The 13,374-nt window shown below is 41.2% G+C and overlaps 1 protein-coding gene across 29 annotated transcripts in view; it reads right to left on the bottom strand.

Moving 5' to 3' along the window:
• Positions 1 to 13,374, bottom strand: part of Epb41l2 (erythrocyte membrane protein band 4.1 like 2) — a 155,883-nt gene that overhangs the window by 78,962 nt on the left and 63,547 nt on the right. Inside the window, exon 1 of one of the 29 annotated variants that reach the window (XM_051175411.1) lies at positions 5,341 to 5,462. The exons of 26 other annotated variants lie outside the window; for them this stretch is intronic. The gene's annotated coding sequence lies outside the window, so the exon portion shown is untranslated. Of the gene's footprint in view, positions 1 to 5,182; positions 5,463 to 13,374 lie in introns of those variants that run through there. 2 more of the 29 variants (XM_051175412.1, XM_051175414.1) reach the window with 2 other exon arrangements.

Here is a 13,374-nt window from a genome sequence, read left to right as displayed (position 1 = left end):
CCATAAGTAGCTCTGCCCCCACCCAAACTTTATCATATAATATCTGAAAGTCATTACTTGACCATGTAGCCACAACCTAAAGGACAGAAATTGAGGACAAGCTGCTAATATGGAAATACAGAGCATGGATGAACCAAGCACAGGTGAGCCCCACAAACTGTATCAGTGATCACTATATTTAGAACCCCAAAGCTGACAAGTGTCACTCATTCAAACTGATGTTATATGACAGAAAACAATGGAAATAGCTTATTCGGCTGTGAACAGTCAACAATAAAGGTAGGCGTAACTCTATGTAAACAACCATATTCTTAAAATAGTTCCAAGAGCTCAAACTTAACATTTCCTCCTTTATTTGTGAGATGGTTTCTTAAACAAATCACTACTATCAAGAGAACACAATTGCAACACACACACATGCCATAATTACCATGCTTGTAACTGTCAGCATCTCAGATATGGGTAGGCCTTTACTGCACCATCCAGAAAAATGGAAACTCGTTGCTATATGTGGTGTAGTCCAAAGGAGGGGGAAAAAAAAAACCAGGGTTGCATTTCCTAATAAAATGAAAATCCACAGAGGCATGGTTCTCTTTCATTTATAGCAGGTAATAATAGTTGGTAAACAATATTTAGTCAATACTATTTTCCAGGTACTGGTAAATTATCTAGTCTAACATACTTATTGTATCATCAAGCTAGATTCGCCTAAGGTAACAAAGTTAAATGGGTAAAGCCAAAACCAAAACTAATGTTTCTCAAACTATAGCAATGCTCATTAATCTTTAATTAGAATTACCAAAACCCATCATTAGTAGCATAGTTACATAATATACTAAGTAAAGATTTTTCTGCTTATCAACAACAACAATAACAAAACACTGCTGTTAATAACCAGCCTATTGGATAAGCATGTGGTTCTAACACAATTATTATGTTGGCATTCTCCAATTGGGACTGATGAAAGTATTTGTTACTGTGACAGCTTCAGGAGAAAAAGCATGCATCATTGAACAAGCAATCAAGCAGAAAACTATCAACAGAGGACCAGTAATGCTTAGCAGAATATGATATTAAAGAAAATCACTCTTTATGTCCTCATGTTTAAAAGGAAAAAAAAGGAGATAAATGCCAAGGTGCTATCACTACAGGAGCTTAAAATAGACATTCTGCTGTTTAAAACACGGGCTCTTAAATAAACACTACACGAACAGATAGCCACATAACTTTACACACTCTGGAAGAACTTCAAGTAAAGGTTTTGTGCTAATGGTAGATGCAGGTGCTTCCTTACAATCTTAAGGGTCTGGGCTGTGGCCCATCTGGTTCATGCAACCCTTAAGCAAGAAACTGGAAACTGCCAACTGAGTAGTTCCCTTCCTGGGCTGAGATTGCAAGCAACCATGCTCCAATTTCTCCCAGCAAAACATGAGAAGTATTTAAGGAGCCAAGATTAACGAAAGAGGAAAATATACATTTTAAACTTCAAAACTGGTTGTAGGAGTGTAAGTGATTTTTCTTTCAATTCTGAAAAAGCACAGAAACAAAACTGTTCTACAAATAACCATGAATATAAAAATATATCAACAATGTGTGGACAGTTGTAATTCAGCTGTTTTCTAGACCTAACAAAATTAGTGTTCATTTGCCATGTTCACGACAGGGAAAGAGATGTAAGTGGAAGATCTTGCTGATACCCACAACTGCTCACTTTTTTCAACTCCCCAAACAGCCCAAACAGTCAAAGGGAAGATTCTCTTAATACCCACTATCTTCCATTCAAGCACCAAATACAGGAATGAGTCGGCAGCTATCTAATGCTATTGGGGAATTACAGGGCAATGATTCTCAAACATATAAAGCATTAAAGAGGAAAAGAGATGGGAGGAACGGGGAAGGGAAAGATAAAGAGCCTAAGAAGCAGCACTATAAAAACAAGCAGACAAAATGGACTGCAAGAACTGATGTATATAGTTCAGTGCCGAGAGCATGGAAGGGGCAGGAGGAAGGCCATCACTATAGGTTTGTCTCTTTTAAAGATGAGATGGTCTACAAATGTTATGCTCTGTATTCACTAAATGCAAATACATTTCAAAGAAAGAACTGGTCAGTGTACGGCATGTATTTGGTGAAGATAATCAAGCAATTTTTAAAATAATCAGTGCTGTGCATCCTACCTGTGGCATACCAGACCACATTTGTTTATTGTTACAGGGTACTTTGAAAACTCATGACATACTATTCTATAAAGATGTAAACTAACATCTGCTTGAAATTAAGCCCACACATGGAAAAGATGTGAACTACAAAGCAGCCCTTTGCTAGTTCCAGGACAGGCAAGATCACATTTCATTCGGAGCATGCATTTGCTCTGCTCTTTCTCTTTGTAATTAAAACCCACATTTTGTTCAGTTTTTCTCCCCCTTACTCAAGTATGCAGAGAGAAATGCTAGGGGTTTTTCTGTGTTTGATTTTTTTAGTCTAATTGAAGTGAAATATAGCACTATTTGTTGAACAACTCAAAATAAGAATGAAACAAAAAACAATGTTATATTCCTTTTAGATGCTGCTGAGGGATACATGAATAAAGGCATAATCTTTGCTACTTAGTTGAAATGAAATAGTTTGAGTAATAAACCCAATAAAACAACTGACCCAACACCAAAGATCCACAATACATTTCTGAGTTGGACTAACATAACAGGAAGAAAAGGTGACATGGCTAAATGATGATCATAATGCTGAAATGGAAAAGGAAGTCACTTCCATTCCTCGTTTAAAAAAAAAAGATGCACCCAAAGGCCAGACAGGTGTGTGTCTATGACCTCAGCACAGGAGGCTAAGGCAGGAGGTCAGTTCAACTTTCATCTGGGCTACAGTACTCAAAAAGAAAAGGGAAATACAGCTACAAATTTAGAATGGAGATAACCCCTCTTAATCACACGATCACCAATCAAGGTTACTGATAAACATTTCCATACAGCTGTTACTGAAGAGTATCTGGTACAGACACCATAGAAGTCAACACACAAACACACACACACACACACACACACACACACACACGCACGCACGCACGCACGCACGCACGCACGCACGCACGCACGCACGCACGCACGCACGCAATAGAAGTGAAAGAGTATTTAAGTATTTTCAGTTATGTCTGTAAAGGAAGAGAAAGCTGGAGCTCCTGAGAAAGTGTTGCATGTTCCTTTGCCCTCCAGACCTCAGTGCGGAGCTGAACCATCCTTTTAACAGAACACTAGTACAGTAAAGGGAAGCCACACAAGATTGCTACCATTATCTGCTGAAGGAAGGGAAATGTAGCATTTACCAATTCTCTGAAAGTTGAGAACATTTTTTAAAGTGAAAGAGGAGGTCACATATAAATACTCCCAATTTCTTTCAGCAGCTTCCTTTTCATTCATAGGGAAAAGCAGCAACAAACTAGCATGAGATGTCACATGCTTCCTGTCCACACCTCCTCCCTGGCCCACATCTGCTACTATGCTCCCATAAAGAGGGACATTTTTGTGAGATGAGTAAAACTTCATGCTCCCAGTGCAATGTCATACATCCGGTGGCTTGTCAATAATACTTTTATGTTGTTCCTGGTATCAAGGGAGCATTTATTAGATCATCATCATCCAACACTCTACAAAAAAAAGAAAAATATACCAGCAGTTTCTCAGAGTGACATCAAAAGCAGGCTCAAGCAGAACAGAGCTAAAGCCATCACCTCTCTTGATCCTAACAGCTATCATGAAATATACTTTTCTGAGCTCATCCCAGCTACTCTTCGCATAGGGGAAGCTCACCCAACCCTAACAGGCATACCTACTTGGTATAAGTGGTAACCAACAACCAGTTAACTATTTCTGTGTGAATAAACTCTAAGTCCTGTGGCTACAAAATGACAACAGTATTTCCAGAGGATCTTTTCAAATAAGCTAAAGACAAATCCATCAAGGTTAACTGCATGGGATAAACACACAGGCTGCAGACGCTGCATTTTAATGGGTCGTAAGACAAAAGCTTGTCAAAGTCAATCAATGCCCCAGACTATGACAAGTCCACCAAGCTGGGGCCTGCTTCCAAATCCTCTTCTCTGTAAGCTTGGGAATGCTGCAGCATAAACGCACATGCACTCTGCTCCCAAACGCCCTCATTACAGCAGGGTAGTCCTGTAGTATTAACCGGAGTCACAGAGATCATCACCACCAGTGCTACTACTTGTTACTTTAAGAAGCAATAAAGCCAGTTTTGGGTTTTCTCCTTCATTTTTAAAGGGAGATTACTAGAAGAGTAAATTATATAAAGAAAAAACATGTGACTTTTAAATCCCATATGAATGTCAGAATCTAAGCAACAGAATGAATTTCCCCATTTCCTCGGTATAACAAGATTAGATATCTGGAAATAAAAGAGCACATTATAAAAACAGCATACAATTCTTGACAAGTGCATACCTAAGACACTGGAGGTGCGAAACAGTGGGAATCTGTATCTCTAAGAGCTATAGAACAAGTACTATTAATCAGATATATTAGGGTGAAAACAAAGTCTATAAATTAATTACTACACTGAGATTTTCACCCTTTAATGTGCTAAAAAAGTAACCATGCCACAGATACTGGTTACACAGTGCATTAGAAAATAATTTACTTTGATGGGCTGGACAGATGGCTCAGCAGTTGAGAGCACTGGCTGCTCTTCCAGAGGACCTGAGTTCAATTCCCAGCAACCACATGGCAGCTCATAACTGCCTGTAACTCCAGTTTCTGGGGATCCGACAACTTCCATGCAGACAAAACACGAATCCACATGAAATAAAAGTGAATAATTATTTCTTAAAGAAAAAGAATTATTTACTCTCACATGGTTTCTCAAGCTAGAAAGTGTACAAGTCAATAATGAGACCATAGGACAAGTGTATAAAATGAATTAGCTCCATTGCTCTTACAGGCCATATCTGAAAAGGCTATTTGTGTTAAAGATACCCACACAAATTCAACATCTGCCTAGAAAAATGCAAATAACTAGTCTAAAACAAGATTCTGGCCACTAAACTACACACTCACATGCATGGAACCACACACACATATATATACCCATTCACACATTTTTAAATAGATCTTATAGCAATACAACACAACATTCCTTTTCCAAAGAGTATACATACCCAGATTCCATCTACTCGGTACACTAGCCTATTCCACATTTTCAGTCCCCTTGAATCTTAATCACACCCTTAACAAACTTCTTTCACAAGCAGAAACAAGCAAGCATGTACCACAAAAGCCAACTGCTACGACACAGTTCCCTCCTGGATGTACATACCCAGGCAGCATCTAGGCACATCCAGACGGCTGTCTCCTGTTTCCTGTCATTGGGAGACTGTGGAAAGCTGATGGAAATCCAGCTCCAAAAGCTTAATGAGCACACTGGGCCCCACCCAAGCTGGACCCTGCTGGAGAAGGGCATGCTCAGTAGAAAAGTCCGGCTTGCTTCCAACTCACTTCATTCCTCAGCTAGAAAATTCACATGGTCAAAGAGGCACTTCCTGCTGCCTATTCTATGCGGTAACTACATAAAGATTGTTTGGGTGATAAAGCTCCAATTCTATAACTGCAATTTTTATGATTCAACCATTATTAAGCATGACTTTCTCATTTAGTTTGGTGATTTACTGTGTGTGTGTGTGTGTGTGTGTGTGTGTGTGTGTGTGTGTGTGTATTTGCGCGAGATCTAACACAGAGAACATCTTGGAGATCAAACTCGGGTCACTGGGCTTGGTTGACATCAGCCATCTTTACTCAGAGTCGTCTCATAGGTTCTTACGGTAATAATTTTGTTACCCTCAAGACTAAAGACTCTAACAGCAAACATGAGATGCTCTCTTAATTAGGGCTGTCCACAAAACTCCCAAAACATTATAGATTATTGCTGTTAACTTTGGTTGACTCCCCAGAAGTGGAAAACACATCTGTATTAATGAAGAAGCCATGCACTTCAGACACAGGGCCCAGAAGACTTAGGCCAGATACAGCAAGGTCTCAAAAAGTTGAAAAGAATATTTTCCAAATTATAAGAGAAATACTTTAGGTATTGGAAACACTTTCGGTATCTCAATAAATATGATGTCACCTGTACCAAATAGAGGGGAGATGCACATACTTCCTGTCTGTCTCTGCAGACCGAGTTCCATCCTCTGATCATCAAACAAGCTTTATTTGTACAGGCAACATACCATCACAGTTGGGAAAGGGTAAAGTTTTCTCCATGAGAAGACTTACTGAGGGTAAGTTGACAGGTACCTCTGTCAAACTATGCAAATACAAAACTTTAAAATTGTTCTATAATAATGAAAGCAGGCCATTCTCACAGAGTTCTCACTGTACCACAAAAGAGCAATTTGGTGAGATTTTCAGTAGAACCCATATTACTTATTCAATGTATCATCCTATATTCACGCTGTTTGTGCCATTTTTAATTATAAAAACCTATTTTTAACACTTTTAGATTTATTTATTTTGTAAATGAGAAGCGTGTACAAGTGTGTGCACCATGGTGAATGCATGAAGGTCAGAGGACACCTTACAGATGTTAGTTCTCTCCACCGTGTGAGTTCCGCACACAGAACTCGGTCTTCAGACCTGCCAGGAAGCACCTTAACCACTGAGCCTCTCACAGGCCCTTAAAAAAACATTTTCACTAAGTATTGCTGTTATGATTACAAATTTATTATGTATGTACAGAAATCCAGCAGCCACTGACCCATTACACTAATGCCAGTGAACTAAGCTCAGACATCTGCTACCAAGCCTGTGTGTCTTTCTTTTCTTTACCCATATCCTACCTGTAGGGACAGAAATGTATCCCCCTAAAATCTGTACACTGTATATGGATGTGGGTGATTTAGGAGACAACAAACAGAATGGGGCCGGGGCTGGTGAGAGGAGGTCCTGATGAGAAAAATTAATGTCCCGGTGGGGGTGGGGAACAGCTTACACCACAGCCATCTAGCTAAATCCAAGAATCCAAGAAGAGGCCTTACAGGAAACTGGCCATTCCAGTTCAGGCTTCTAACCTCCAGACTGTGAGAAAATAAACTTCTGCTGCTTCAGCCACCCAGACTATGCTGCTCTATTATGGCAGCCTCACTCCTCACGGCCATGGGACTGGGTACCACTACTCAGCTCCTGCTGGCTTCTAAACTAAAAGCCCTACCCATCAGACACGAGTCTTACTGTTTGGAGGGACTGAGAGAACAGAGGAGCCAGCAACTTTTGTGGCACCGTGATTTGGTGATATTACCCAAAGATATTAAATTTGTTCCTGCAAACATACATGTAGTAAGGCAGTAAGACCAAAATTTACACTTCAATCTGCTTCAAAGCAATCAATTTTCTATTTCTGTTCTATTCTAACACCGTTGCTTTCAAGACTAGTGAATCCAGATGTAAAGCCCTGGAAGCTTACCCGATAGGTAATCAACAGGGATGTCTACACATGTGTCCAGCTGCATTGAAAGTTCTCATTTCCAAAAGATTTTAAACAATTCAAAGTACACAAGCTGAAACATGGCTTGATTTTGTCACATACATCTTGGAGAAAGTATTTTTAAACTCTACTTTTATGTTGTATCATCATTATCATAAAACTGAAAATAGGACAGCTTATCCTTGAAATGTGGTCTGTACAGTCAGGATAGTCAAGATTGGAAAACATTTTCATTTATTTGTGTACAAGAATTTATGTAGATTTTAATCTTAAACCCAGGGCAACTTGACTTTTTTTTCTGTCCCCCCCCCCAAAAAAAAAACAAGACAAAAAAGGAAAGAGAAAGAAATCAAGTAAGATGTACATGTAGAGACCAAGCACTGTGGTGATGCCTACAAGACCAGCAGTTTCCAGAGTGCAGCAAGTCTGCTGTGCAACTGAGACTAGCCAGGGCTTGTAGCAAGACTTTCTGGGGGTGAGGGTGGAGGGCACGGAGGGGGGGGACCACAATAGCCTCACAGTGACAGTCAGCTCATGGCTCCAAAACATGAAGAGAAGCACAAACTCCATGTAAAAACAGTTCTCAGTGTCACAGAAAAGACCATGAGGACAGCCTGGTCTACAAAATGAAACTCCAGGACAGCCAGAGGTAGGAGGGGAAAAAAAAATATTGTAAAAGACTGACACATAACAGAAGTATACAAATGAACTAATAGTAATCCAGGAAAGGTGTCTATTTTCTATTCTATGTTGACACTATCAGAAGTCAAAAGAACAACTGTCAATTATCTTAATCTGCTTTGTTGAAGTCAATGTGAGAAGAATCTAGAACAGAACACCTCATCTACAGAATGAAGGTAATGATGATCTGAGAGAGGAGGCTGGGGAAAGCAAAAACTAAAGGCAGAGCAACCAATGCTCTCAAAGCTGGTTAAAGCAGAAGGGTCTGGCTCAGGTAAACCTATTAGTTGTTGTAAATCTCCTGGGGGATTGTGGCTGTCTGTTTGTTTTGGCTTCAAAATCTGGCCTTCTGAGAGTTCAATTTGATTACACAGCACCTAGTAATGTTCACTCGGCTCTGCTCTGGGGCCTGCCGGGGCCCAGTGGTAAGCAGTTCTCCAAACCAACTGTGCCTAAGGAGCACTTACTGCTTTCCCTCCTGCTGTCAGACAGCAGCCTTGCACAGGGAATTCAGAGTACAGCAGGAAAGACAGACACATAAACAAATCATTAGGCCACAAGTGATAAGAGATGCAAGAGAGGAACAGGAAGTATGCAGCAGAAGTGGCCAGCTCCCTTGGGAAATCAAGAAAGGAGTTCTAGGCTTACAATGTCAAGTGAGGTATGTTCTTCACACACTCTGTGGCAAACAGCTGCTACTACGGGACAGTGGCAATAACCATGTTGAACTAAAGATGAACAGACAAAATAAAATTAAACTACCTTTCACTAAGACTACCACAGACAGCAAAAACAAAGGCTCTGCTAGCCACTGTATGATACTCAGCAGCAAAATCTGATTTTTATAGAATCAACATGAAAACAAAAATGGTCTCAGTGATCATGTACCTCACCATGGCCTTGGGAGAATTAGTCCCAGCCACACTGAGGACAGGACAGCCATTTCAGTCTGAGGTAGAGGTAAAAGCTAGTGGCTGGCTGCTTTGCTTTTCTGATCTTCAGCTTGAAACTTGCACCCCAGTATCAGTCTCTGGGTTTACATTTTTCACATCACATGGCCTTTAACAGGTGGGGAAGCTAAAATTTTCTGTACTACACAGTCAATTAATAGCAGATCTATCCAAGCTAGGTTCTGATTCATACTCCCAATTCCTTGCCCTACCATATGCCCTGCCTGGCTGAGTTAGAAAAGGAAGCTACAACTAAGGAAAGAAAATGGAAATGGATCTCTTTACTGTGACCTAATGCCAAAAAAACAAACAAACTCAGCTCCAATATGAGAGGTACAAATCTAAAGCACTTCCCATCTGTCCCAACTTCTGTACCTATGAAAAAGCCAATGCCTTCCCTTCCCAAGGACTTCTCACTGAAGCATTCTCAGCTCAGGCTGGAGAGACGGCTGAGTGGTTAAGAGCACCACTCCTGCAGAGCGCTGGGCTTCTATTCCCGGGACCCAGCAACCTTCTCTGGTGCACTGACATACATGCAGGCAAAACACTCACAGCACAAAATAAATGCTTTAAAATTACCTACTCTTTCAACTTGAAAGAGCATCAAACTTACACTCAGTTCAATACCCCCTCATGCTTCCATTTACCTCCTCTATAAAATGAAGGTATCAGCCACTAAAATCTTTAACAGGATTGGGATTTCAATCAATAGAAAATCATTACAATAGCTGCCACTAAAATACAAATACTAAAGGAATGCAGAATGCTACTAAACAAAAAATTCCAGTGATCAGAATCTTTGGCTAGCATTTTCTTTTCCTGTAAAATGGCTGAATGCATCCTACACTAGCTTCATTTTTAAAGAAAAGATATTAAAATACAATAATATCCCTACCAATCTGGTTTATGTACTCAGTAGATACATATTTCTCCAACCTAACACACGTCTTGAAATCTCTCTTCAATATTTTCTTGTCCAGCTTTTGAAACTGCCAATCCTGGAGACTACGGAGACTATGGAGTCAGGAAGGTCAGGAAATGTCGGCCTTGCAAGCAGGAGGCCCTGAGTTTGGATGCAGAGCAGTGCAGTGCATCTGTAAACCTACAGTGTGAGGGAGGGGCAGAGAGAAGATGGGAGGCTCCTTGGAGCTCCTGACAAGCCAGCCTACCCAATCAATGAGTTCCAGGTTCAGAGAGTCCCTGTCTTGAGAAATAAGGTAAAATGCTACTGAAAAAGACACGCAATGCCAGCATCTAGCCTCAACAGGAACATACATGCAGGCACCCATACACACATGTTCACACCTTCACAAAATGCACCTATTATTCCTTACACATAAAAAAAACAAAAATGGCTAATAGGGAGGCCATAAAGTTCAATGGGGGACAGTGCTTGCTCCCAAGCCTGACAGACTAAATTCAAGCCTGGGACTCACCTGGGAGAAAGTTGTCCTCTGACCTTCAAACTCACCACACACACACACACACACACACACACACACATACACACACACACACAAACACACACACACCATAAACAAGTTTTAAAATAAGCAAGGTATTCTTTTACATTAGGATTTGATTTGGGGAGAGGTTACAAGGGCGGAGGGAAGATGCAAGGAGACAGGGAGGTAAGTGGAATAGGAATGCATGATGTAAAAATCCACAAAGAATCAATAAAAGTTTAAAAAAAAACATTGAACATTAATTGTTTCCATTGAGTAAATATGAAGTGCAACATAATGGGGAGTGCATAGCCTTCAGTCAGTCTCCCTTCCAGCCACTTCTGCTGACATCTGCTCTACAAACTTGGCATGTTCCAAACCATGGCTTTCCTAGCATCCTCACTAGGGAATGCAGTTCTGGTCATGTGCTTCTGTGTGCCCAAACTTAAATCGAGGAAGACAATCCCAACCACAAGTCCTAATGCACTCAACCCAAATGCCTTCCTGACCAACACAACACAATAGCTATGCACCATCGCCTGCACAAAGTTCATTACTTCGGCCTATGAGCTCTTGATTTTAGTTTTGTATATGGAAGCTGGCGAACATCTGTTCATTCCAGGAGGAACTGGTCTGCCTGCTGAAAGCCTCTGAGGCTACAGACCGGTATGAAAGTGGCTGCCAGAGAGAGGAGGGGTTTGAGTATGCATGTGCCTGCACTAAGGGGAGGATAAGAGCTGTAATGGAGGCATAAGCATTTGAACAGTAACTGACCTATGAGTGAAGGTTCCCAGAGTGACCTTGGAGGATAAGAAGGAGCTTCCTGGGCAGATGATAAGTGGGTAAGTGGGTGTAAGTACATTCCAGGCTGTGGGAACAGGAGGGAAGGGCACAGGACCATCAGAGATAAATGTGCTGGAGAATGCTGAGTACCTCATCAGCCTGGAATACAGGGTGGGGAATAGAGATGGGAAAACAGAAGCCACAGCCAAACAATGCATGATCAGTATTGAACTCAGATGTTTTCACTCAGTCCTGTAGGCAATGGAAAATAATATTAACTTTGTATTTCTGGAAGACTGCTTTGGCAGCCGTTGAGAACAAGTGATACAATGAAAGGAAGCTGGATAAAATGATTCTCCAATGATGATCCAAGAGACTAAGACAGGGCAACAAACACACAAAGAGGCGGAGCCCATAACCATTTGGTGAGCCAAATGGACAGGACTTAACAACAGGCTGGACTGCAGGAGTAAGGAGAAAAGAGGCCTAGGTTGCTGGAAGTCAAAGCCAAAGAAGAGTCTCTCCACAGGCCTGGAGAGACAAAGGAATAGAAGGCTACTTGGATGGTATATGAACTAAAGTGTCCACATGATGCCCAAGTAGAAAGTGAAAAGCCTCACTGGAGATGGAATGACAGAGGCTGGGTTTCCAGATGAACACCTGGAATTGCTAGGTCATCTAGTGCAGACTGCATGGAGATCCTGGGCCAAGCGAGGCCAGGAAAATACTCGTAATAAATTTCCAGACAGCAACAGCAAGGAAACAGCCTGAGAGAGGTGACAAGGGGGACCGTCCAGCTGGGGGAGTGTGCGACAGAGAGGTGGGTCGGCCATGGGGCCTCTGAAGGGAAGAGCAGCTACTGAACACTTCCTAGCTGGGGACAATGACGACAGCTCCACTCTAGCAACGGTAGAGCACTGAAAGGAAAAGAAAGCTTTACATCTGAGAAAAGGGAGGATTTGGGGGGAAATATCGTCAATGTCTTCTAATCAATGACAATTCTCAGAATGTATATAAACAGGAGGCTCCAAACCACCTAAGTTAAACAATTTCCAACGAGAAGGCACTGTTTGTTCCGTTTCTGAAATTTTCAATGTTTGGAATTTCCTGTGTAATCCTCTATGTTCTCATACATAAACTTGATTTGTAAATCAGCACTTACTAAACTACAAAGAAGACTACAACTGAATGAGCATCCGTGTGCATATCTGTATAAAGGCAGAGAACTTGAACTGAAACTAAAGTCTGAGAAAGGTAGATTTGTTTTCACCCTAAGTGTGTGCCGAAGCCTGACTGTATGTATATTTTTTACAAGACAGAAAAACTACAAGTGTAATTCCTATTCAGAAACTGTGAGGCCTGTGTCTACTAAGAGGACAGTTCAAAAGACAAACCAATGAAGACCACCAGCACCCCATAAGAACATGTGAGGTTATGAAACAACACTCCTTTTATAGAGCTGAAGCCTGTCCAGGGTGGGCTTTAAGACATTCTGACAGTGCACACAAATACTATCTCTGGAACGAAACCAAACAGCACAGCTGCAAGACATCTTCCACTACTGTTGGAACCGACTCAGTTGCAGCTCTGCCTCTTAGAACAGAGTGTATAAAAGCCAGAAGCAGGGCTATTTCCCCCTCCAAACTGTTTAGTGGAACTGTGCTCTCCTGATCCAAACTTTATTGGAAAAAAGAACATACACTGTACATTTAACTTACAATGAAAAAATGTGAAAACTTAAGAAAAATCCCCATATGAAACAAGCTTAAGCTTAAATACATAAATGTACATTTGCAGATTACAGCACACCACACCACCATCACACCGAGCTCACACCACCACTACCACCACCATCACACCAATGCTCACACCACCACCATCATCACACCGATGCTCACACCACCACCACCACCACACCGATGCTCACACCACCACCATCATACTGCCATCATGATAAACAGGAAATTTGGATCTACAGTGACAGAACTTTTTCAAACTTCTAAGCAGTAATA

Source organism: Phodopus roborovskii, unplaced genomic scaffold (assembly GCF_943737965.1).
Source record: "Phodopus roborovskii unplaced genomic scaffold, PHOROB, whole genome shotgun sequence".
In the NCBI taxonomy this organism is placed as follows: domain Eukaryota; kingdom Metazoa; phylum Chordata; class Mammalia; order Rodentia; family Cricetidae; genus Phodopus; species Phodopus roborovskii.
This window is presented reverse-complemented; position numbering and strand designations above follow the sequence as displayed.